The sequence below is a fragment of the Ochotona princeps genome, chromosome 10, assembly GCF_030435755.1.
Source record: "Ochotona princeps isolate mOchPri1 chromosome 10, mOchPri1.hap1, whole genome shotgun sequence".
NCBI lineage: Eukaryota > Metazoa > Chordata > Mammalia > Lagomorpha > Ochotonidae > Ochotona > Ochotona princeps.
Window position 1 is genome coordinate 65142747 of NC_080841.1, and position 25224 is coordinate 65167970.

Below are 25224 nucleotides of genomic sequence, written 5' to 3' on the forward strand. Positions count from 1 at the left end.
CTAAGAAATATGTTTTTCCAAGATACAGATGCTCCATATAAAGTAATTTGCTCCTCCATAAATTGAATTTCTTTACTCAACTTTGGTTTGGTTCTATATTAAAAATAGTATATTTTATCTTTTAAAATGGTGATTATATTGAATATTAAATATGATTAGTATTGCTTCCCCACTGTTGCAGGAAAACTTTCAACGATTGTAACTTTTAAACAATGATTGCATCTTTATATATCTTAGTATTTGGGGCATTATCCAACACCATGTAGCTATTGTAAGGGTCACAGGACTCTCTATTCTGTATATTGGAAGATCATGTCATCACGTACAATCAGAGAATACGAGAATAGCTTCCTCTATTTTTTTACAGCATTCACCACAAATCTGTGAGCATTTTTGGATGATAGGCTGTGCAAACCAGAATTAGACAGATGTTTTCATGTTCAAAGATTGAAAGAAAAAGGAACACGTAAATTTTTGTGGGTGCAGGCAAATATACACTAACTGTTAAATAATGCTCAAAGTTCATATACAGAAATCCTACCTTCAGTAGCGCTGTATAGGATGGGATTTGGAAATACAGTCTTTCTAAAGCCAATTGAGGTTATATTGGATTATTGGAGAGGGCCCTATTCCTAATCAATATAGCTGGTTTTCTTATTAAAAAGAGGAAATCACGACAGGCACGCACAAATGAAGATAACCTGGAGGTACAGTGAGAAGCGAGTCACCCACAAGCCATGGAAAGAAACCCAGGAGAAATAGACTGCAGAAACCTGGATCTTGGAATTGCTACTTTCAGCAATGTGAGCACACAGATGTGTGATGCAGCACTTTGTCTTGGTAACCGTAAGCAGCCGCATGACCAGCAGCAAGGAGACACCAGGAGCTCCTTGCATACCTATGAGGAAACCCTGTTTAGGAGGAAGCTGTTTTGGAGAAAAGTCACTTCACAGCAGAAAACCTACATTTACCTGGCTAACAAAGGAAAACAGAAATTTTCTTTTCCTGGTTTTCATGGAGAATATAGCAAAAGTGTCTGGAGATTAAAGTAGAAAGCTCAGGGGTTTTTTTTCCTTGTTCGCCCCCCCCCAACTTCTGTAAATTTTCACTCCCAACTAAGCAATAAATGATTATTTGTTAAGTATTTGAAAGTGATAGAATCTGTTAGGTCAGTGAAATGGGAGCCGATAATCTAAACCTGAAGAAACTGGGCAAACCCAAAGAATCTAAAGGCGGTAGAATGTCCATTGTCCAAGAAATTGCACCTGTGACGCCTCCAACTGCCTAAAACAGTCATTGTCAATTTCTCAGCACATCCCCACCATTTGATCAGGATCCATGGCCATTCACACAATTTCCCCCCAACAAGGAGCTTAAGACCAGTCTCTAACAGTTCCTCGGGTGATGAAACCTGGCTTGAGGCCCCTGCCCTCTGTCCGGAGAGGCTAAACCCCCATTCTTTATATCTCCTATTTGTACTTTCTAAAATAAAATCCCTTCTATCTTAAGAGGTTGCCGCACTACCTCCTTAGAATCCTAGAATCTTAAAAGTTAACCAAACACAATAACACATAACTACATAACTACATAACTATAACATACTTTTCCTCTGGGACATTTTAATACAGTCCTATTGGCACTAAAATGTTCATTTAAAAGAACTCATCTTTTCTATAGGGCTCAAGGGTTATGACTATAAACCAGAAAAGAAGGAAAGATAGATTAGAAAAATTATCTTGGGGGTAAATTTTATGTATATTTTTCCTGTGTTGATATTCAGCAGACTAATTTGTTTAGACACAAGCATCTGAGATAGATAAGACTCTGAGATAGTATAAGGAGAAAGATCTTATTCACAGATGTGTATAAAAATGCTCCAACTTTTGAAGTTTCATTGCATAATATCATAAATATTTTCTAGGCATGGCAAATATCGCTACAGCTCTAGATGAGAGTCCATAAATGACAGGGAAAAGAAGTGTCATTCTCTATAACTACACCATTCCTCAATATGAACTTTTGGCTCTGAGATGATCTTCAGTATTTTCTAGGGAAGATGAGAGAAAAGCAATGATTGGTGATGCAGTCAGAAAGAAGCTGAAGCGATGATGGGGGAGCTCCAGACTAGCGAGCAAGCTGGACTAAAGCATCCCACAGCTCCTTGCCAGGCCATTCACAGCATATGCACATCAACATAACAGAATGAAAGCTTCTCATGTTTGGGGCCCAGTGTGATAGCCTAGTGGCTAAACCGCATTCTGCATGCGCTAGAATCCAATGTGGACTCCATTTCCTGTCCTGTCTTCTGTAGTTTCCATCCAGCTCCCTGCTTGTGGCCTGGGAAAGAAGTTGAGGATGACCCAAAGCCTTGGAACACCATCCCAACATGGGATACCAAGAAGAGGCTCCTGGTGGCAACATTGATACAAAATATGACATCAATAGCCGATTACAATACTATTTTGCTACATCTCAGGGGGTTTGACATTTGTTTTTATTTTCATTCATTCAAAAAAAATTTATTAATTTCCTCACTGACTTATAGGTCACACAAAAGCATCAGTTGCTTCAGTAAGGTCTTTGATTTTTTTTTCAATTCTTCAGTGACACATTGACCATTCAGTAACAAATTGTTTAACTTCATGTTGTAAATCTTCTGTTTCTCTCTCTGTTGTTGATTTTGTTTTACGGCTTGTCATTTAAGGGAATGTATAGTAATTGTGTTAGTGACTATCACATACAGATGTGAAGATACAATGCAGTACACATCTCTACTTACAAATCAAAGATGGATTCACAAAAAAAAACTGTTAAATGTATCTTGACAGCAGGATGCTGGACTCTGCCATTGTCCATGCCTACAACGTTAGGATATACTTAAATAGCAGAATGATGGACTTATGACCTGTGCTGAAGGACTATGCTATTGTAATGACGTGGGAGAAATTAGTGGGGGACTTTAGAGAGAGGGGAAGGGAAATCCCAGAGCCTATTGAGCTGTAGGATAAAATAATAAATTAATTTAAAAACATTTAGGTTTTGACAAAAGCAAGTTAAAGGGCTCCCTTAAGACTATTCCTGTTCATAATAATCAATGTGTAACTACCACACATGGTCCTTACAGGTAGTGCATTTAAGGCGTACACACACCCCTGTTCTCTGAGGCCTCTCTTTCAACCAACACCTCTAATTGTTCAGAATCTCCTACTCGAATAAAACTTCACTGTTTCTACACTCACCAGTGTCCAGTCACATATATTATTGACATCAGGATACCAACCTCTATTCATCTTATGAATTTTCCTGTGACATGACTGAGGGCTCATTTAGGATTTCCTTGCAACACTGAGATTTCTTAAAATAATTTGTGACAGATATGGAATTTTCAAGTTTTCCAAATGATTACTGAATAACAAATAACCAAAATTGTCATCTAAAATATGTTATTTCTTACTATGAAACTTCCATGATCAGGAGTCTGGAATGACTTCACTGCGTTGTCTCTTTTGAATGCCCCAAGTCTACAATAATGAGGTTAGATGGGCTGTACATTTATGCGTGAGTCTGGAAATGCTTCCAGGTTCATGAAGTCATACTTTGGCGTATTTGATTCCTTGCACTTATAAAACTGAAGTCCTATTTCTTGACTGACTGTCATCTGGGCATGTGGTCAGATTCAGAGATCAGTTGGAGTTGGTAGCCATGGAACTCCTCTCCAGTTCCAATCACTCAAGGCCAACAGGACAAGCTCCCCAATAATCTCATAGAAAGTTCATCTGGCCATGTCAACTACCCCTTGCCTTCCTCCAATCTGGATGCCAGGTCCAGGGCAGTCCCCTTCTACCCTTGCAGAAGGGATTCAACAAACATGTGATTCTTGCAGTGTCACCTAATGGTGCCCTACCATAGAGAAAAGGAAGCACCATAGTGCAGAGTGTGAGATACACACACGCAAAGGAAGAAAGGGAGAGAGAGAGAAAGAGAGAGAGGAACAACTAATGATGAATTGTTGAAGGAACCTGGGAAAAAGTTTTTAAATCCCAGTATTTCTTCTTAAATCCCAGTATTTCTATTTGGTTGAGATCTATTAGAAGGCAAAATGAAGAAAGCACAACATGAAATAAATCACTTTGAAAGCCTGAGATGAGAAAAAATTAGAAAATAAAAGTATTGTAATAAATTGTAAAACTGAAAGATAAGAAAATGGTACATAGTCTGAAAATTTATTGAAAGTATTGGAGGGAGAATACAGGAAAAATGAAATAGAAGCCAATGATGTGAAATAAATTGGTAATCCAAGAGAGAAAAAGACTACATCAAGGAAACTGTTTTGCATTTAAATATAACAAGTACAGATAAATAATACAAATCATAGTTACAAAAGTTAAGAAAACTAGTTTGTAAGTATACTGGTTTTTAAAGTTTAAATAGGAGCTGGTGCAGTGGTATAACAGAATAAGTCTCTGCTTGTAGGGCCGGCATTCCCAAATAGGCACTGGTACCTGTACCAACCTCACAACTTCTGATTCCAGCTCTCTGTTTATGGCCTGTGAAAGCAGAGGAGGTTGGCTCAAGTTTGTAGGCCCCTGCTCCTATGTGTGAGATCTAGAAAAAGCTCTTGGGTCCTGGCTTCAGATATGCCCAACTCTAGCTTCTGTAATCATGGAACATCACTATTTTTCCTTCTCTATACCTGGTTTTCAAATATAAATTTCTTAAAAATCAAAACGTAAGATCAGCATAGTCTCATAATTTTCTCTAGCTCTGATTTCCGAAGAAAAATGATGTATAATTAATTCAATATTTAGAGCAAAACAAAGTCAAAAATCTTACATTCAGTCAACTTATCATCAACATTTGAGAGTAATCAAAACTTGAAAGTTTATTATTTATATTTAAGTTTTATTTTTATTCTTCAGGATATATTTAACTATTGCTAGTATCTTATGTTTCCAGATGAATCTTACTATCATCTTATCTATTAATGATAAAAATATTTTTTGGATTATGATTAGGATTGCATTGAATCTATATATTACTTTTGGTAATATGGACATTTTGATGATATTGTTTCTATCAATCCAGCAACAGGGGAAATTTCTGTATCTTATAATGTCTTCTATTTCTTCTAATGTTTTGTGATTTTTCATTATACAGATCTTCCATGTATTTGGTTAGTTTTATTCCAAAGTATTTAAGAATCTTTTGTGCTAATATAATTTAAGCAGTACTTATAATTTCTTTCTCAGCCATGGAGTCATGTGTGTTTAATCTGGCCATTGATCTTTGTTCATTAATCTTGTATCCTGCTACTCTGCAAATTCTTTTGAGTTCTAATAGTCGTTTGATTGAATCTTCTGGGTTCTACATCCAGAAGCATATCATCTACAAATAGGAATAACTTCAATTCCTCGGTTCCAACTTGATTTCATTTTACTTATTTTTTCTTGCCCAACAGCTCTGGAAAGAGTTCCCTATAGCGTGTTGAACAGCAGTGGTGAAAGTGGGCATCCTTGTCTAGCTTCATATCTTAATGAAAACACTTCCAGTCTTAGCCTGTGATGCTGACATTGGGTTTTTCACATACTCCTGATTGTGTTATAGATGGCCCCTTCTATGCCTATCTTGCTGAAGGTATTTAGCACAAAGAGATATTGTATTGTATCAAATGCCTTCTCTGAATCTATGGAGATGATGATATGGTTTTGACCTTTCAGTTTGTTCATGTGGTGGATATCCTATTTATTGATATGTAAACCATCCTTGAATGCCAGGGATAAATACCACCCTGATCGTTTATGTAGTATATATCATATTTATTGATATATAAACCACCCTGAATGCCATGGATAAATACCACCTGGTCTGGGTGAGTGATCTACCTGATGTATTGCTGGATCCTCTTGGCTAGTATTTTGTTAAGGATTTTTGCATCTATATTCATCGGGGATCTCCATAGTTCCTTCTCCAATGTGTCTCTGTTTGGCTTTGGCATTAAGGTGATATTGGCTTCTTAGAAATACCTTAGAGGGATTCCCTCCCTTCCCATTGTTTTTAGTAAGTTATGGAGGGTTGGGATAAATTCTTTTTGAAATATTTGTAACAATTCAGCAGTGAAATCATCTGGTATAGGACTTTTCTTTGTCAGGTGGGATTTAATTAGGTTCAGTATCTCTCCAGGTTGTAGGTATATTATTGCCTCATGATTCAGCTTTGGATCCTTGCATGTACCCAAAACTCAATCGATTTCTTCTGGGTCTTCTGATTTGTTGGTGTCTAGTTGTGTGTAATAGTTCCTGATTGTTCTGTGTATGTCTGAGACACGTAACTAAGATATGCATCTTAGACATGTATTTCAGAAAATTTGTCTCTGATTCTATTGATTTGTATCATTTCTGTCTTGTTTTTGATTAATAGCTAATAGTTTGGCTAATAGCTAATCATCTTTGTTGATTTTTTTGAAGAACCAGCTCTTTGAGCCTATATATTGTTCTTTTGGTCTCTATTTTGCTTGTTTCCTCCAATATTTTGGATTATTTTTTATAATATTAGGATTATTTTATTTATTTTTATTACAAAGTCAGATATACAGAGAGGAGAGATGGCCGGTGCTGCGCCAATCCGAAGCCGGGAACCTGGAACCTCTTCAGGGTCTCCCACATGGGTGCAGGGTCCCAAAGCTTTGGGCCGTCCTCAACTGCTTTCCCAGGCCACAAGCAGGGAGCTGGATGGGAAGTGTAGCTGCCAGGATTAGAACTGGCACCCATATGGGATCCCGGGGCATTCAAGGCGAGGACTTTAGCTGCTAGGCCACGCCGCCCGGCCCATCCTTTCACTTTCAATTTCCACATATCTTTGTTGATGAGATGTGTCTCCTGTAAGCAACAGATAGATGGGTTTTGTTTTTCTGATCCAGTCTATTAATTGACGACACTTGATTAATGAATTTAATTAATTTATATTCAGAGTTACTATTGATACATAATAATTTGGTCCTATGATTTTAGCAGTTTAATGTAGTCTTTTGCTGCTTTATTGGGATATTCTCTGTTTGCCTTTGGTTTTAATAGGTATCTTGAGTTTCTTCTGAGATGTCAGCTCTGAGTCTGATTTGGGTTCTTCTAGAAGTTAACTGATTTTTCCATGTGCATATTTCAGTATCTTTTCCTTATGTTCAACCATGGAGAGTTTGAGTATGATATGTTGTGGTGAGGATCACATTTGGTTATCTCTGGAGATCTGTGCCCTCCTGTAATTCATTTGCTATATTGTGGAGGTTCTCAACTAATATGTCATTGAGTATATAATTGAACCCAGCTTCTCTTTCTGCACATTCTAGAACTCCAGCAGCACTTATTTTAGTCTATTGATGGTGTTCCTTAATTCCTGAATGTTTTCCTTAACTTGACTCAGTTCCTCTTCGAGATTTTTGACTATTTCATCATTATTGTAGGTGGTGTCTTTTAATTCTTAGGTCCTTCTTTTATGCCTCACTATTATCGAGGCATTCCACTGATTTTTAAATTCACTGTATTATATTCTTCATTTCTATAATCCAGCTTCATTTTGTTTCAGTGATGCTATTTCCTGTAAAATGCATTCCCTAAACTCTTTAGACTCCTGTATGTGCTTCTCAGTGTTTTGAATAAACTTTAAAACACTTTTTAAAAAGAACTTTATTCCCCAGTCATCCTCAAATAAATCTGAGATTGACATAGATTTTTGCCCCTTTGTGGTGGAGGCATCAGTTATATTATTCATTTGGCCTATGTTTCTTTTGCTTTTACAGTACTCAAAATAACACTGTTGTGGCATTGGCGGGAGTCTGGACTGTGAAAACCACTGTGTTATGCACCTTGTTGCTTGGGCTCTGACAGTTGGCTTACGTTTACGATTGGATTAAACATATCAGCAGGAAAGGACATTCTATGTCTGAGTCATCTGCTGAGTTCCCAGGGAACTCCCCTTCCCAATTGGCTGCCAGTGGAGTTCCAATATCTGCTGGGACGTCTTTTCACTGCAGCATCACTCCGCTTTCTCTGCTGCTTGCCCATGTTCATGGGTCCGCAGGTGTTCCTTGTTCATCAGCCTGACCTCTCCTGTTTCCTGAGATTCCACCCTCTCCACTTCAGCTCAGCTTACCCTCTCCATCTGTTGAAACCTGTTCACATCCTATTCCATTAGGTTGACACTCAGGATTTTATTTTGTAAAAGTTTCTGGGGCTGGCATGGTCTTTCAGACCCTGCATCCATGTGGAAGATAGAGCTAGCATGACTTTTTTTTTAAGAACAAGCTTTTACAAAATATTCATTGCATATAACATACATCAAAGTACTTGAATTTAAGCTCTGAGTTCTGACTCAGCTTCTAACTCTCAATTTCTTCTAACATAGATCATGGGAAGTGGCAGGTAAGGACCCATGGACTTGGGTTGTTGACACCTATGTGAATGATCCAAGTGGAATGAAGAATTACTCCTCTTGCTTTGACCCCACTGAGCTATTCACAACGAAAATATTCTTACTACAAAAAAAGATTCCTTATTTCCCAATTGCCTGCCTTGTCTGTTCCACATGATTCCACTTCCAGCCTTTGCTTCCCTTTGCCTCTCAGCAGAGTATTGGCCCTGGCAGAGAATTGCAAGTGGACCAGGTAAGAGGGTGTTATGGATCCTTCCACCTTTTAAAGGGCTTTATCAGAATATATAAACATTGGCTCAGTGACTAAATCCTCATTTTGTATGCACGGGGAACCCATTTGGGTACTAGTTCATGTCTTGGTTGCTCCACTGTCTATCCAGGCCCCTACTTGTGACTGGGAAAGCAGTGGAGGATGACCTATGCCTGGGGATTCTGCACCCACATGGGAGAACCTCCTGGTTCCTGGCTTTGGATCAGCTCATCTCTGGCCATTGTAGCCTGGCTTTGGATCAGCTCATCTCTGGCCATTGTAGCCACATGGAGAGTAAACCAGCAGATAGAAAATTTTCCATCTCTTCTTCTTTCTATAAATCTACCTTTCCAGTAAAAATAAATAAATCTTAAAAAAAATAACATGTAAACAGACTCCCTCCTTATTTCATGAAACAAGCATTAACTGAAGAACTGGAGTTTCTTTGTGACAGGCACTATGAAAAGTCCTAGAGTTAGATTACTAACATTTGTGGAGGTAGCACACTACTCAGGAATCATTGCACTATGAGAAAAAGAAAGAAAGGAAGAAAGAAAGAAAGAAAGAAAGAAAGAAAAAAAAGGATATGTGGAATTCAAGCAGATGTGCTAGAGAAAAACACTTCAGGAAATGGTGAACTAAGAAAAACACTTCAGGAAATGGGAAGGAAATATGCTTTGAAGGGGCTGACTCAAACAGAATGGACATGCACAGACCCACTGGAGGAATACATGCAGGATGCTCCAGTGTCGAGTCCTACCACCCTGAGGGAGCTACAAGGAGATGCAGTGCAGGAATGAGTCAGTGTAGGTCGCTATCATGAGGTTCAGAGTATGCATTAGAACCAGAGAAGAAAAAAGCTGGGGCACATGGAAAGCAATATATAAACATATGATTGTTACAGCAGAGGAGGACGAAGGAAAAAGAAAACAGGACCTTCTCCAGGCCATCCCCCAGAACTGACAACCAATGAATGAAAAAGAAAAAAAAAAACCTGAGTATCAGAAATGTTGGTGATAATTAGCTTATATTTATGGGACCAGAAACAATAAGTTTTGAGGAAAGAAGAACTATAATGATAGACAGGTGGGAATATACTGAGGAAGTACAGTCTTGGGGTCCTGAGGTGCGACATGCACAGATCTTAAATGATGGTTCACTTGACAGGTGGTTGATGCTGTTACGATACATCTACTGCAGAACTTCATTAGGTTTATCTGTATCACAGTCTGTCATGTCATTGCCTTGTTTCAACTTTGCAAAGAAATCTTCCTCATATTAGTATTCTACAGTCTCCTCATGTTCTCACAACACTTTTTGCTATTTTAGCTCTGAACATGTTCTGTCTTTCTCTATTTCTTGTACATTTTGGAACTATTACAAACTCATTAGGATCTCCATAAAACTTGCCACAGTGTGCTTTTAATAGGAAGTGTTTGCTGAATTGATTGAATCTTGATAATAAAACTTATGACATATTTAAATCCTGACAATGTCTTTAACACTCCATGGTCTTTTTACTTACCACAGAACATAGACTGTCCTTTGCATTTAAATTGTTTTATTGGCTAGTGGAAACCTAAAATCTGGAGACCCAAAATCCAACATCCAAACTCTGAGACCTCCCTGATGAGTTCAGGTTTGCTGCATGCTGTTTATGGAACAAACTCATAGAAGGATTCGGAGTTGTGGGGATAAGTAACAGATTTGAGTTTCAGAGTGTGGTCACAATTTGTACAAGCATCCATCTCACATAAAACATTCCTAGGTTCCAAAACTCCCATAGCCCACTTGGCTTTCTCTGTTTGCATGCCATCTGACAGTGCCCCATCACCCTGTTCCTGCTGGCTTTATTATCTGACCTCATCCTCTCCCTTTATTGCTTTGCCTTGCTCCTTAATGTTTCCTTAATGTTTCCATCAAAGAAGTAGTCTTCTATCTGTAAACATTGACAGTCCTCAAAACCCAAGTTCTAATCTTGCTCTATGCTGAAAACAGATGTTTTAATATGAATCCTGAAGCTTGCTGCAAAGAAAAAAGCAAACCTGAAGCTCACAACAAAGTGTGCAATTAGAGAATGTAGAATAAAAGCATGAGAGTAGCACACTTCTTAGCATTTGAGTGCTGTTTTCACTAAGCAAAAGTAATGCAAAATGAAGAACTCGGTCTCTCAAGTTTCTGTACTCAAAATTCCCAACAATTAATTTGCTTTCTTGCATAAATTTTTACTGAATTTCTAAAACATATAACTTTCTCAGTTGGCATATAAACAACTTAAGACACTAATCTTGATTTTCTTATTCCCTCAAGTCTCATCCCCAAACAAATATATGTACCCCATAAAATCTATGTCACAAATATAGATAGCTGACTCATAATGCTAGCTAACAGGATTTCAGTATTTTCTCCGAAGAATGTATAAAGCAATTCAGTTCCAATCCAAGTGAAAAAAATCTCTAAAACTTGTATTTTTAGCAAGCACCTTACTGCATTATATAAGAATGTTGAGAATAATCTATCTTCCATAAGTAAATGATCCATTGTGCCTGGAACAGTCCTTTTCTTCTCCTGCGTGTTATGAGGGTCATGTTCATCAACAGAAATCCTAAAATATCAGTTACTACGAATGAATCAGTTAACAATTACTGACATTCATCTAAAAAGCCCTGAATTTAATATCCTAGAGCAAATAATAGAAAAAAAAGACAAGGCCTGCATGCAAAATTATACAATATGTGATAATTCTAGCATAGACAGTTTCACTTACACACAGTGAGACTATAAGTGATATTCAGCAAATATAACTAAGAATGTTGTAAGCAGATAAAACAGCGATAGCATTGGTGTGCTTGAAGAATGTAGTGTGTGGTTATTTCTGCATAAGTGTGTGTGCATATATGTATGTGCAAGCTATGTACATGTGAGGGTTAAATACATCTAAAAGAAAGCAAAATATGCACGTTAAGCAGAAAGCTCCTGAGATGGCCTGTTGAAATGGAGGTGGATGGAACAAAAATCTCGTTTTTGTTATAGTAATGGAGTGTTCTAGAAAAGACATATGGGACCACCTCACTGTGTATATATGGATGCCCTGTTAAGTCACTTATACAGTTTTCTGAGTGGCCTCACCTAGCTCCATGAGTATATGTTGTGTAATTGAGATAGGGTCGCTTAACCCTGCATTGATGACTTACACATCAGAAACATATTTTTCTTTAGTGTTCTTCATTTCCAGACTCCAATGATGCACTTCCATTCTTCAGTTTGAGAGCTGATCTTGTCAGAGATCAGAATCTCTCTCTCTGTCTCTCTCTCTCTCTCTCTCTCTCACACACACACACACACACACACACACACACACATACACACACACACATACATGCACACCTGTGCATCCATGTATGACATTTCAGAAAGTCTTATTCACCTGCTTCCACTTCATATATGAATTCCTTGAAACCAGTACAGCTTCACAACTTCACCCTGTATGTACTGCTCTCTCTCTGCATTAGTCTGTTCTCCATTACCTAGTTGGAGCCTCTTGCGAAAAAAGGGCCTATTTCAGCTGCAGTTTGCAGGTTACAGGTCAAGATCAAGTGGCCTCCTCATCTGGTGTCTTGTGGAAACTCATGATCGCATGGTTGGCCAGAAGGAGACAGAAACTAGGCCAAACTTGAACTAAAGTAATCCACACTGTTGAGAACCTCCATCACAGAATACATTCCCAGTAATCTGAAGCCTCTTACTGAACCCTCATCCTAGCCGCCACAATTAGATCAAACCTCAAGCTTTAGACATCCTGTATGAGTGCTGAGGAGATGATTTCTACTGTACCTATAACACCACCCTTGAACAGCAGAAACTTCAAACTGGAAACTGCTCATGAAAAGCCAGCTAGGGAAGTGGAGTCATTCTTATGCATTTCCTTCAGTTACCAAATGCCTTGGCCTGAATTTGAGCTTCTAGTTGTTGAGAACACATCCTAACTGGCCACAGTCCTCTCTTAATCTCTACTCCACCATTTCTTTTCCAACATGTTATTGACTTCATTTTTTAATAAATATGGATTACTCTAAGGATCATGTCGCCTGAGTTATTCAATCTAGCCCTAGTCAATGAGTAAGTCTTACAGACTAATTACTTAACCACTCAAATATACTTCCATTCCCATCTTGAGAGGCAATATTTATGATCTGTGTTGTAGCATGTTAGATAAAGCCACTGCCTGAAAAAAACAGCACTCATATGAGCACTGGTTCACATCCTAGCTGCTCCACTTCTGATCTGGCTCCCAGCTAACACATTAGGGAGAATAGCAGAAGATGACTCTGCTGGCACAGATATGGGAAAGCTGGATGAAGGCTTTGGTTTCTGACTCCAACCAGGGTCAGCCCCGGCCGTTGCAGCATTTGGGAAGTGAACCAGAGGATGGAAGATTCTTTCTGACTTTGAAATAAATGTAAATAAATTAATAAAAGAGAGGCAATGGTAAAAGCTGTAACTGCGGTGTAGAAGAATGGAAGGCATTGTTGGTAAACATAAAAATGCCGAAGAAAACTCCGGTTACTGGTAAACAATCAATCACTAAGAGTCACTAACATGGCATGCAAGAGATGTCCAGTGGAGGAAAACATTCATTGACAGGAAGTAACAATCGCTAAGCCTAATACAGCTCAGAATAACAACGATGAATGGCGTAGCCAGTAAGCAGCAAGCTGAAGCTCATAAGGCCAGGAATTATCACAGAAGCAGCGACCATTGGCAGACTTCTTAGCAGAGCTCTCCTCTTGTACAGTCTTCCACACTAAGTCACTTGTTGAGAAGGAACACATTTCAGAGCATGAAAAAGCAAAACTGTGGTGCAAATAATGAACAAAGTGCTTAACTAGTAGGAGTAGGGGACAAAAAGGAAAGGAAGCAAGCAAACAGATCATTATGGAATATTTCGCAAAATACAAGTTATGGAAAGAGAGTTTTTCAACTTCGTTGCTTCATTTCATTCTCAAACGTGCACACAAGTAGAACTTTGACATTTGTGATTAAAGGAATTAATATCGATGAAGATAAAGAATGTTACACCTAAGTTTTACAGCTGAAACATGAACCATGTCAGTGACTGTAGATTGTATACACCCTTGGACTGAACTGATTGATCTTCTGAAATTTCAACAGTCCCATCAGGAGTACCCAACTCCCTTCCCTAAATCAGTTTATGTTACCATACACAAACATATTAATATTCTAAATAATGTGTCTCCTATTCTAAACAAAGCAAAGTCATCTAGGATGGAAAGAAAAACAATACTAAGCCATACTGAAAAGAAAAAGGCACAACAACCCTGTCATTGATCTGTCGTGGAGTGCAGACGATCGATAAAGCAAGATGTACATTGTGAAGAAGTGCTTTCCTGAGGTCAGGCAGCAGCTGTAAAATGACACAATTGTCTCCTCTTGGAGTGGCTATTGCTTTCTTTTTCATAACATATCAGAACTGCTTGGCTATTTCCACCTAGAAATTGGATACCCAGTGGCTAAACTGTCCTTAACCCCTGGTAGCACCTAATCCCTAATTAATCCTCACTTCTACTAAGCCCTGCAAATAGCAAGCAATTTAGTCCTGATCCCTGCTTCCCCGAGATCCACATCATATTTCTCCCCTTCTAAAGGATAATTCTATCCTTGCTGTTAAAAGACAGCCACAATTTCTCCAAGGTGCTTGCTGGCTGCCTTGGGTCAAGCAATCAGGCTAACAATTGTTCCTAATATTCACAGAGGAAGTACTTGCTGATTTGTGCTTAAAACTGTTGCTAGGGGCAGGCAGTGTGGCACAGTGGGTGAAGTCAATAGTGCAAAGTCCGCATTCCAAATGGGTGGTGATTTCTGGTACCACTGTTCCACTTATAATCCAGCTCCGTGTTGTTGGTCTGGGAAAAGCAGAAGAGGTGCAAGCATCTGGACACCTGCCACCCATGTGAGAGACGTAGATGAAACTCCTGGCTCCTGGCTACTACAGACTTCTAGGCAGATATCATTCTTCTCATTCTCTTTGTTGTGTGTGTGTGTGTGTGTGTGTGTCCCTCTCTATCATTCTTTCAGACAAATAAATAATTCTTTTTTTTTTTAAAGATTTATTCATTTTATTACAGCCAGATATACACAGAGGAGGAGAGGCAGAGAGGAAGATCTTCCGTCCGATGATTCACTCCCCAAGTGAGCCGCAGCGGGCCGATGCGCGCCAATGTGAAGCCGGGAACCTAGAACCTCTTCCGGGTCTCCCACACGGGTGCAGTGTCCCAATGCATTGGGCCGTCCTCAACTGCTTTGCTAGGCCACAAGCAGGGAGCTGGATGGGAAGTGGAGCTGCCGGGATTAGAACCGGCACCCATATGGGATCCTGGGGCTTTCAAGGCGAGGACTTTAGCCGCTAGGCCACGCCGCCGGGCCCAAATAAGTAATTCTTAAAAACATTTCCACAACATACATTGGGCAACTCACCTAATGGGTAAGATGGATTAGAACACTTACATCCCAAATCTACATTCCTGGGCTGGATCCCTGGACCTTATTCCACATTCCAATTCCCTGCTAATGTAGATCTAGATAGACAGTAGGTTAAGGCCCAAGTGATTGGTTTCCCTTACTCACTTGCAGAACCATGAATGTATTCTCAGCTCCTAGCCCTCCCCAATCACAACCCAGCCCCAGCCAGCTGAATAGGTTTAGGGAGTGAATCACTGAAGTGGATCTCTCTCTGTTTCTCTTTTTTGTAAATGAAATGATTAAATTTAAATATTAAAATGTATATGCTGATTTTTCATTTCAATATGAATTCCATAATGTCCTACTCACGTGATTTGATTTAAACAGACCGTATGATTCTTTCTGTGTAGAAAACTCCTTCTAGTGCAACGATCACTCCACTTAAAACAATATCAACTTATTGGTGACTTATCAGAATTACTCCTAGAAACTAAAAATGGACTAAAAATAAAGTGATAGGAATCCTTTCTTATTTATACTATTTCTAACACATAAATAACTATAACTCATGAGCTTGAATTCACATTTGAACCAGAGCTAACATTTCTTAAATTTCTTAACTCCTTATTGCCTGGGAAGATCTGATCACAGCATAGTTGGCTGAGAGCTAAGATGGAAGTTGCACAATGAAGTTCATGGAAACAAGGCACTCATCCAGGACACACTGAGTCCGCACTGGGCATAGAGCATACTTCACACACTTCATGGAATGATAGTATTAAAATATAAGGTACATATTCCATGAGCCTTTCGAATTTCCTCATGTAACATCTGACTTTCAGTCAAGAACACTATATATCGATATGTTTTATATATAAAGATTTAAGAGTACCATTAATATTGTTTCAGGGTTTCATGAAAGATAAAATAACCTTACTCATCAATTATAAGCCAAATAGGAACAAGTTGTTACTAAGTATGATTTATAAAGAGAAACACGATTGGAATTTTTCTATAACAAAAATACCTAGGGGTCAGTGCAAAGCAGCAAGTTACCCCTCCACCCTGTGGCACCAGAATCCCATATGTTCATCAATTCATGTCCCAACCACCCCACTTCCAATCCAGCTCCTTGCTTGTGGCCCGGGAAAGCCATAGAGTATGTTCCAAATCCTTGGGAACCTGCACCCATGTGCGAGATCCAAAACAGGCTCCTGGCTCCCAACTTCAGATAAGCTCAGGTCTAGTCATTGCAGTTATTTGGGGACTGAAATAATCAACTTTTCTCTGTGTCTCTCCTCTCTCTCTCTCTCTAAAAATTGCCTTTCAAACACAAATAAACATTTACAAAAAATCCTAGTCTTTATCAAGTATGTGATTATCAAGAAGTCAAAAATATCTGAATGAGTATAAAATATTTTTGGACTCTTATTAATTTTTTGATCTGTATATCAAGTTTTTTCTTGGTTTTGAATGTAAAAGTTTCATATTGTATCCATAATATGGATGTAATGAAATCAGGCAGCTCTAGGTACTAGTAAAAAAGCAACACTAAAGGGTCATTTTAATTTTCATTAAAATTAGATTGTAAAAATATGTCTGCTTTCAGTCTGATCACTATGCACAGGAAAGGTTAGAAGTTCATCTATTCAACTGTTATCTTGTTGAACACAGTTATGGCTTCATGAGGAGCTTTGTCATTTTTCATCATATAAATTAATTTTTAAGCACAGATTAATTTTTTTAAATATGAAAACTTGAAACAGCATGCTAAAGCTTATCATATGAAAGAATCTCAAAAGTATCTCTGGGAATTCACAAAACGTATTAATTTTTATTTTACTTGTGGAACATTTCTTTAAGACTCAAGAGTGAAGGTTGAAGTCTTCAATTTCCTAGTGATCACTACATTTGCAAGTTCATCCTATGCAATATTTAATTTTGGAAAGTATCTCTGTAGGTTAATTTTGTTCTGAAATTATAAGCACAAACAATATTTTTTCATCAAAACTACACACCTGCTGATGTGAATTTGACAACTTTTGAAAAATGACTTCCCAGTCTGTGTGTAGGAGACACATTCTGTCTTGCTGGTCTTACTTCTTCATAGTTTACATAAAAACCACACCATGAGCACACAAACACCACACACACACACACACACACACACACACACACACACATACACATGGGGTCTGTCAACATTCACAAAAAGCCTGCAAGCAATTGCTCTTTATCAATTTCTTTCTCATTTACATTGACCATAACATTATCTCTGAAAAATTTTATTTATTTTCCTACTGTTTCACTTAAATAAAATCTCATTTACTTATATATCCAGAAATAGAGAGAGAAAGGGAGAGAGGGAGAGGTAGCCTGCAGCCAGGCACCCTATCAGGGGCTCCCACACCAGGGTGGCAAACACTCAAGCACTTTGCTTATCATTTGCCACCCCCCAGAGTGTGATTTAGCAGGAAGCTGGATCAGAAGCAGAACAGGGACTCAAACCCAAACACTACAGTTTGGGATGTGGATGTCCCAAGAAACATGTTAACTTTGCATCACAATATCCTCCCCACACTATCTTTTAGTGTTAAGCTCAGAAGTCCCCTCCTCCAGTGTTTTCCAAGTTTTTAAATGCACATGGTGGCTGTGTTTTCTGGTCTATATACATCCAGATCTCCATGGTTGTATTTAAGGAACTTATTGTGACTAGTCCTTTATCATTAAAACATCAACTCTTTCAAAGGAAAGATGAGCACCTATGAAGACTCTCAAGTCTATATCAAATCTATATCGAAGTCTACATCAAATTTCCAGCAACCACCTCACCACAACAGACACTAATGTTCACTAATGTGAATTGCTAGCTAGCTATACAAAAACCAAGTCACCTTCACAAGAAAGGGCAAAGCCAAGTGAGAGACCACAATGTTTTGTTTTGTTATAATCCTAAGCAAAATTTCATTAAAGAAGTCAAGCATGAAAGAATTGCCTGTGCCATCCCTCCTCTAGATCCAAGGAGCACAGCACTGAAACGTGCCTCCTTTGCCACAGAGGGAGAGTGAACTGAATCCCAGTATCAGCCCAGTGTGAAAGGACTTGGACTGAGTCCCCCTCCCCTGATTTCTGAGCCCACAGAGTGAAACTCCGGCTGCATGCAGAAGCCAGAGCAAGGGAGTTAGGTTCTTTCTCTGGAACTCAGAGCTCAGCCTAACACATGGTGCCCTGGAGCCTGATAAGGCCTAAAGCCCTCTGTTCCTTGGTCATGCTCACAGACTGATTCGCCACACCTTCCTTGAATTGGGTAGAGACCTGAAGTCCAGGGAATCAGATTCATTCTAAAGTGTACCATTGTCACTTTGGGTGGGCTTGGTAGATCCCCTTCTGGGATTTCTAGGATCCTGGGGTTCCAGTAACTGGGTGTGACTGTCCTGTGGCCGGTCTGGGTGGTCAGAGGTCTGCCTTTATCACTCTTTTGCAACCCTGAGCAGTTGTAAGGTATTATGAGACTGTAATATTAGACTCGGTGGAGGGCTGGTGAAGCCAAGTGCTGGGCAAACCCTAACAATTTCCATCTCTGGGCAAATGTCTGTGAACAGAATGTTTGGACTTACCCCAGTATTGGGAGGAAACCTGTGCTCTTGGTGAAATAGAGTTGTTTTTGTCATGCATCAGCCTGAGCATGCTATATACATAATTGTAACCTCAAGGTTACTCTGACAACCTCATACCGATAGCAAATAATCACAGGATTGTTTCAGGACTCAGTTCTAACCCTGAGAAAGATCAACATCCAGGCCAGGGCCTGAAAATAGAATGGCCAGATATATTTCAGTGCCTAGCAGGGTTTCACTATTTCAGATGGGTAATTACTTTACTACAGCCAACACCTCTGGTGCTGACAGATGTTGGCATCAAGGTACATGCACATCAGCAGCAGACAGGTCATAGCAAGATGAACTTTGATCCTACTTCCTAGTCTCACCAGTCTGGGCCGATTGGGAGCAATCTGGATATGATCCAGCAGCATGGAGTTTTGAACACAGCATAAGGAGTCTGAGCCTACCACAGGTCACAGAAGAGACCTAGAGTGATTATCCCTTTTTGGGCACATCCACAGCTCATAGTGAACAACACATCAACTGCAGATTTGGAACAAGTCTGAATCTGGCAAGTCTCATACGAATGAATCAGTAAAGTCGCATCAGCAGTAAATCTGGAGTGAGTAATTGATGGTACAGGGTACAATCTGTGGCTAAAATAACAAAGCATCTTCAGGCTCAAAGAAAGTAAGGCAGATATCTTAGAGTTTCCACAAAGACATCCCAAAAATGAGACCAGATTAGTATAACCAATGTCCAAAACACAGACCACGCCATAGGTACACACATACCAAGAACCTCAAAGAAACCATGGCCCTATCTCAAGAGCAAGATTGTATTTCAGAAAGCAACCATTTGGGAATTGAAAATTTAAAATGCTGGGCTGCAGATGGCAAAATTTCTCGTCAAAGGAAATTCAAGAATATTTCAAGAGAACACTGAGAAAGAGGTCAGCATTCTAGGAGCAATTTGATAGGGAGATAAAAGGAATCAAATAAAAGCCAGCTGAAACATTTCAACTGCAAAATAGATTAAGTGAAATGAAAAACATGACAGAAGCATTGATAGCCAAGTGAGTCAAATAAAGAATCAGGATAGGAAGGAATGCCAATGTGAAGACAAATGTAAATTACTTTATTAGGTTTTCTTATCACTTTAGTTTGTGTCTTTCCAGCATTTATAATCAAGGTTAAGTTGCTATCATGTCAAGACAGCTCATTGTAGCCAAAAGAAGTTTTTTGTATGCTTCATGGTAACCAAAAGTAATGAGCAGGAAATCAAAGCACATTGTTAAAGAAAGACAGCCGCAAATTAAGATTATAAGAGAAGAAGAAAAGAGCTACAATAAAAATGTAAAACAAATATCAAGCTACCAGCTGTTGTATCTGCTTATCAATAGTTAAAGAATTACCAGAATGCAGGTGGTGAAGTGGCAGAGCCTATCAAGCGGCCACTCAGAACACAGTTTCAGAGTGCTTGGTTCAAATCCCGGTGCATCAGGCTTCCTATTCAGCTTCCGGCTAATAGGCTTTCAACAAAGTAGGCGATGCTTTCTGTTCCTGCCATTCATGTGAGAAATCAACATGGAGTCCTTCTCTCCTAACTTTGGCCTGCTATCCCTTGCTGTTTGGAGTGTTTGAAGAGTAAGCAAACTAATGAAAGATGTCTGCCCTCTCTCCTTCACTTCTCAAAAAAATAAATAAGTAAACATATCTCTATTTAAAAATAAATGACAGAGGGGCTGGGATGCCCTGGGCTAGGCATCTGCTCTGACACTATCATCTCATACTGAAATGGCAATTTAAGTCCCGACTGCTCTTCTTCCAATCTGGTTCCCTGTTAATGTGCCTGGGAAGACAGCAGTAGATGGTCAAAGTGATTGGGCCCTGCCACCCAGGCATCCTGGGTAAGCCCCTGGTCTCAGCTGTACTTAGTAATGACAGCCATTTGAGAAGTGAACCAACAGATGGAGGATCCTGTGTTTTCCTCTCCTTCCTTAGCATTGCTTTCTAAATAACTAGCAAAGTGAGTAAGTATCTATGTAAAGAAGTGACAGTACCTCCAAATGAATTAAGAAATAGAGCCATATTACAAACTGCTTAAAGGAAACTCCCGTTTCACCTCTAAAAACACATACAGATTAAAACTGAAATGATGGAACAAGATTCTCCATGGAAATTGAACCCAAAAGAAAGTAGAAGTAACAATATTTCTAGAAGACAAAATAGTCTTTAAATCAAAAGTAGAAAATACAACCAGATAGGTCATTACATAATAATAAAAGATACAATCTAGCAAAAAAAAAAGCTGTAACTATATTTGCAACAGATATTGGAGAACCTAAGTAAGTACACAAAACAAATATTACTAGACATAAAAGAAAATATAAATTCAATGGAATAATAGCACAGGACTGTAACACTCCTCTTACACAAATGGATAGATGATCTAGACATATAAGCAACAATGAAACAATGGAGTTAAACTCTATTTTGGATCAACTAAATCAAACAGGTACTTGCAGAATTTTCCATCGAACAGCTACAATATACATATTCCCTTCACCAGCATGTGGAACCTTTTTTCAGTGTAGATCATGTGTTAGATCACAATATAATTCTACAAACAAGAATGGGGGCAATCCCTGTACAAATACAACTGTATCATGGAAAATAATAACACTAAAACTTTCAAAAAAGAGCAATTTAAGGGGGAAACTTATAAATGTACTGATGTGAATGGGCATGTAACATAAAATACCAAAATTTATGGGATCAAAAAAGCAGCATTAAAACAGAAGGTTATAGCAATAACTACCTGTAACAAAAGAGAGAAATATTTCAAATAAACAAGTTTTTATTGTGCCTCATTAAAGAACTATAAAAATAAGAAGTCAAATCCAAAATTGGCAGAAAGGAAGAAATAATAGAACTTAAAACACAAATAAGGAAAATAAAGAATTTAAAACAATGAAATCATTGATGAAACAACTCTTTGAAATAACAAGCAGAAGCAATAAGTTCTTAGCTAGACTAACCAAGAAAAAATTATAGAGGACTCAAATGTTTACAGTCAAAGACAAAAATGGAGATATTCTAACTGACAAAACAAAAATACAAAGGAATATTTAAGGATGCTTTGTAAAGTTCTTAATAAACTGTAGGAAATGGGCCAACGTTCGAACATTTTTTTTTTAATATCATGATTGAATCATAAAGAAATAAAACACTTCAACTGGCCCAGAGTAGCAAATTGAACCAGTAGTAAAAACTCTGCCATCAGGCCAGGTGCAGTAGCATAGTGGTTAAATCCTTGCCTTGCACACCTAGGATCCAATATGGGCACTGGTTCATATTCCGGCTGCTCTACTTCCCAACAAGCTACCTGCCTTTGCCCTGTGGAAGCAGTAGAGGATGGCCCAAAGCCTTGGGATCCTGCACCCATGTGGGTGACCCTGAGGAGGTGCCTGGTTCTTGGCTTTAGGTCGAATCAATTCCAGCCATCATGGCCACTTGGGGAGTGTACTAGTGGGTGGAAGATCTTTCTCTCCATGTCTCCTTCTCTCTTTAAAATCTACCTTTTCAGCCCCAGCAGCGTGGCCTAGCAGCTAAAGTCCTCGCCTTGAACACCCTGGGATCCCATATGGGCACCGGTTCTTATCCCGGCAGCTCCACTTCCCATCCAGCTCTCTGCTTGTGACCTGGGAAAGAAGTTGAGTATGGCCCAAAGCTTTGGGACCCTGCACCCACGTGGAAGACCCAGAAGAGGTTCTAGGTTTCTGGCTTCGGATCAGCGCAGCACCGGCCATTGCAGTCACTTGGGGAGTGAATCATCGGACGGAAGATCTTCCTCTTTGTCTCTCCTCTCTTTATATCTGACTTTGTAATAAAAATAAATACATCTAAAAAAATCTACCTTTTCAATAAAAATAAACAAAATGTTTAAAAAAAAAAACCTGCCATTAAGAAAAATCTGAGGACAAAATGGCCTATCTGCTGAATTATATCAAAATTTTAAAGATGTGCTAGTACTTCTTGAATTATTTTGAAAACATAACAGAACTGAATTTTTCCTATTTCATTTTATGAGGGCAGAATTACTTTAATATCAAAATCAGGCCAGGGCACAACAAGAAAGAAAACTTCAAACCAACGTTCTTGGTGAACGTAGATGCCAAAATCATCAACAAAACATGATTAAACTGAGTCCAGTGACATAGCAAATAATAATAATAATTTACCATAGTCAAATGGGATCCATCCAAGAGATATAGCAATAATTTAACATATACAAGTCAACAATAACAATAAACCAAATCAAAAGAGCAAAGGATACACATCATATAATTTTTAAATAATTATACAAAATATATTTGGTAAAATTTAACATTTTTTCAAGATAAAAAATTCTGACCAAATTAGGTATAGAAAGACTCGTCTTAAAATTATAAGGCCATATATTATTTTTTATATAACTAACAACTAACATCATACTGAACAGCGTAAAGCAGTAGATTTCCTCTTTGATATCTGTAACAAGACAAAAAATGCGTACTTTCACCTCTTTTATTCTTCATAATACTGCAGGTCCTACCTAGATCAATTACATAAGATAAATAAATAATGAGAGTTCAAATTGCAAATGCAAAGAAGTCAAACTGCCACTCTTCAACTCAATTGTTTAAAAGGTTTATTTTACTTGTGTTTGAAGGGCAGAGTTACAGAGAGGAAAGAGATTGTTCATTTGTCAGTTTGCTAAGCCAATGTGAAGCTAGGAGTCAGGGGTTTCTTCTAAGTATCCTATGTGAGTGAAGGGGCCCTGACTCCAGGCTTCTTGTGCTAATCTCCAAGGCCATAAGTAGGGAGCCGGACCAGAAGTGGGCAGCCAGGGCACTAGGTATCATACACATGGGGTGCTGGCACTTTAGGTGGGGATTTGACATATAACATCCTGGTGCCAGGCCCTGACATCATGTTTCATTGAGTAACTCCAAATGATCTACCAAAAAACTGTTAGAAATGATAAGCAGACTTTGCAAAGTTGCAGGATACAACACTAATGTGTAGGAGCTGATGACTTGCTGTAGCAAGCTCATCCTCCACCCGTAAGAGCCCCTTGCTCTTGGCTTCAGAAGAGCACCACTCCAGCCATTGAAACCACTGGGGGAGGAACAAGTGGATGGAAAATCTTTCTCTGTCTCCTCTCTGTAAATCTGCATTTCAAGTAAAAATAAATCTCTTTTTAAAAATATCATTGTACAAAAATCAGTGGTGTTGTTGTATGCCAATAATGAATCACATGAAAATAACATCAAGCAACCCCACTTGTGAAAACCAACAAAAACAAATACCTGAGGGATGAATCCAACTACAGATGTGAAAATTTCTATGATGAAACCGTAAACCATTTGTGAAAGAAATCGATAGGGGCATAAGCAAATTGAAGTGTATCTCCTGTAATGGATTACATATCTCTATTAGTAAAATACATATATTTCCCAAGGACATCCAAGATTCAATGTAATCCTCTTTAAAAATCTCATGTCACTTTCCAAAGAATGGGGTAAACAATGTAAATATCACTTATGTGGGGTAAAAATATACTCCAAATAGCCAAAGTATACTTGAGCAAAAGAAAAATATATACATAAACAGAAGTCAGGACTTCAAAATAAATAATGACTATAAGCAGTATGGTATTGAAGTAAAATCAGATCAATGTACACCAATGAGACAGAATGGAGACTTCACAATTAAATCCAAATGTGTGCATCAAACTTTCCTTTGACCAATATGATAAAAACGAAATAGTCTTTTAAAATAATTTGTTGTAGGAAAATCATATACACACTGGCAGAAAAATGAAACCATACTCTTTTTTTCTCTCCATGTATGAGTCAACTCAGAATGAATTAAAGACCTAAATGTGGAGGACAGTGTTGTGGTACAGTGGCTTTAGCCACCATGTGAAGTGCTAGCATCCCATATGGTCAGCTGCTCAAGTCCTGGATGCTTCACTTCCGATACAGTTCCTGGAAAAAGCATCTGAACATGCTGCAGATGATGGCCCACGTCCTTGGGGACCTGTCATCCCCGTGGAAGACTCAGAAGAAGCACCCAGCTCCTGCCTTCAGCCTGGTCCAGCCCTGCCACTGAAATCATCTGGAGAATGAACCAAAGATCTCTCTCACTGCCCGTCTCAGTGTAACTGTGACTTTAAATAAAGAGATAAGTCTTCAAACACATTTGTTTTAAATGAGCTCAGAAAAGTTAAAGACAGAATGGTGATTATGAGAGGCTGTGGAGCAAGCGTGGAAGAAGGTTAATTGATGGGTATCAGTTTATTGCTAGGCAGGAGCTGATTCTGGAGTTTTATTGCACAGTAGGGTGACTACAGAAAATGTTTATGTTAATTTCTTCATTTCTACAAAACTAGAAGATAGGCTGTTGGGTTATTCCACTAGGAAGC